Source organism: Pinus tabuliformis, chromosome 8 (assembly GCF_031772625.1).
Source record: "Pinus tabuliformis cultivar Carrire ecotype Pingquan chromosome 8, CPIR1, whole genome shotgun sequence".
Lineage (NCBI taxonomy): Eukaryota > Viridiplantae > Streptophyta > Pinopsida > Pinales > Pinaceae > Pinus > Pinus tabuliformis.
This window is the reverse complement of record NC_142294.1, coordinates 275,707,976-275,710,766: the sequence shown is the minus strand read 5'-3', so window position 1 is coordinate 275,710,766 and position 2,791 is coordinate 275,707,976.

Here is a 2,791-nt window from a genome sequence, read left to right as displayed (position 1 = left end):
TATGAAAGAGGAAGCCCCAAAACCTCCACTTGGAAGGAAAGAATCAAGTTGATGGATTCAAAGAAAGTTCTACAGGAAGCTGAAACATCTCTATAAGAAGCACTAGCCAAGCTGAAAGAAACTAAAGAATTGGAGGAGAAGGCGGCGGAACAGTCACAATGGGAGGGCAAGGCCAAAGAAATACTTGAACCAAGCCCTTATCCTACTTTAGGATGCTATTACAATCTGCTAGATGGTGGGAAGAAAATCCCACAGAAATTTGATGTGTCTCTATTCTTCGAATTAGAAAGGGAAAGTGTCAGAACCCACACATGGATGCAAATTTTTAAATCTAAAGGAGTTGAGGACATAGGGCACATGGAGGATAAGCTAAAGGAATTAAGAGGAGAGTTGGCCATGGTAAGACACATAGAGAACAGTAAAAGAGCCCAGCTTCAGGAAGAAAATGAACTACTAAAAAAGCAGTTACAGCAACAGGAAATTCATAAGGAAGATAGGTTGTCCATCTTGGGAGGGAAGCAATAGCAAGAAGGTTCCCTAATAGACAATGAAGCAAGAGAGAAATAGCAACAAGAGGGAGAGCCACAAGCTGATGTTGAAATGCTAATGAAACTGCTGCAAGAAAAGGAGTCTTAGGCAGTAGATGAAGTGCAGATTTTAAAACAATAGTTACAGGAAAAAGAAGCCCAAATGGCCTGCATGGCCAAATGGGCAATAGAAGCATTGCAATGCAGACAACCAGCTAGATCCTATGCATTATATTTTAAAGACCAATGGCTTCAGTTTCAAATTAAAACATTGGCCGAAAGGGGCACAATCCCGTTACAGAATTATAATCAGTTTATGCATTTGTGTGATAGTAGCTCAACTGAAGATAATGCCAAGTTAGCAGAATTCTATTTGCACAACTTGGCACTTCCTTACGTGAATCTATGGTATCCAAACGCTACATTAGGAGACCTACAACTCATGGCTATGGCTTCTTGGTTGAGCCATGAGGAAAAGACGACAATAGAAATTCAGAAGATTATGACCAGGGAGCTAAGTGAGCCCCTCATGATAAGGGCAGAACCAGAAGATCTCTCAACTCTCATATATGCCCACTAGCATCTTATAGAAAACCCTCACATTGCACCTGAGTATGTTGAAAGGCAAGCACGGGCTATTGCTCACTTTGAAGATATGGAAAGACTGTTTGGTGATAACTGCCTTCATGCTTGCACAAGAAGATGGAATACATTGTCCCATAGCCTAAAGGTACGGGAGTATCACTCCCCAACCATAATGAGGGAAGCTATGAGAAGAGTACCCCTCTACAAAAAATCAATGCAAAACTTGAAATCCAACTAGACTGGCCTTAAGTTCAGTCCTCCACTACTATTAGGACTTTTGGAAGGGGTTAAGGAAGAGGAGGAACAAAAACAATGGGAGGAAGTGGACAGAAAGGTAGGTTTTCATGACAGAGAAGAGGACATCACCTCAGAGGCCTGGGATGTCAAGGAGGCTATTAAAGCTATAAAAGATGAAGAACTGGATTAGTTGCTCAAAGGATGAGCAACACATTCAGTAAGGGGGTGATGATGAGCCCCAGAAATGGGTAACTATATGGGCTCATTTTGCTTATTATTTTCATTTAATCCACCATTCTCCATATTTTTGTGCATTCTTTTGAATATATTTATGTTAATTGAGTGAATGGGGATAGTCACTTTACCACAAAGTCTAATGAGTGTTTATTGCAGATTTTTGGACATTTTTGGACCAAGACCAGTCATTTATGAGCAGATTGGCAGCCAAACTCGAAGAAACAAGGCTGAGGAATTATAGGAGGGGTGTCTCCTAAATTAAATGACCCCTCACTCGAGTTTTCCATCAATAGCTCAGAGTTCAACATCCCACAAAAGATGATTTAAAGGGGCAGTCATGCAGGTCTAGTGAAGTGGTTGTTATCTGCAATTTTGGGTAGCCAAGTTCCTAAAGTTTAGGAGGACTGTTGGGAGTCCTCAATTGTATAAGTAAGAATGCTTCAAGCCTTATTAGGTTAGCCATTTGATAGTCTATTTTCACACTTTAGTGCAGCCTTGCACTCAGCTCATTTTCGAGCTCTTTTTGCAAACAGTTTTGTGATGTAACTATTAATTTTTTATCAATGAAAATGAATCTAGCTTTGAACCATCACTTATCTTTCGTAAGGGACTGTAGCTCTTGGTGTTGGGCCCAACCCAAGTTCCCAACACCTCCTTTGTGTATCTATATGTTTTTTTCTTGCATTCACGAAATAATTTCTGTTATTTAGGTTAAATCTTGCTTTGTTACTTAGGTTGTTTTTTATGATTAGAATAGTTGTTCTTGCTTTAGGTTGATTAGATAGTTTGATAATAGAAAAGGATCTACAAAAAGGCTATCAAGTAGGCCTTGTTCCCCTTTCTCCCTCCTTGGGACCATGAATTGAGACCAAGGCACTCTTGCTGCAACAAAAACATTGTTTTTGCTTTCGAATGTAATTGCTAGTGTTAGATTTTGAGTTGGAGAAGTTGATATCAGTTGTGTTTACATGCTTAGATCTGTTCTTGTTCAGTTTCCATAGCTCTCTTGCATAACTTCCTATCCATAAAGTTATGTTCAACACTTTTTTGGTTTTTAGGTCAGAATTAGGTTAAAAATAGGCAAAACTCTGTTTTCTTAGTTCTTTCTTGGGTCAGTTTTGAAAGGAAGTGTGCAGACCACCTATAAAACACTCCAACTTATCATTCCTTCATCATACAACCTGCTCCAGTCCCTCTCTCAATAT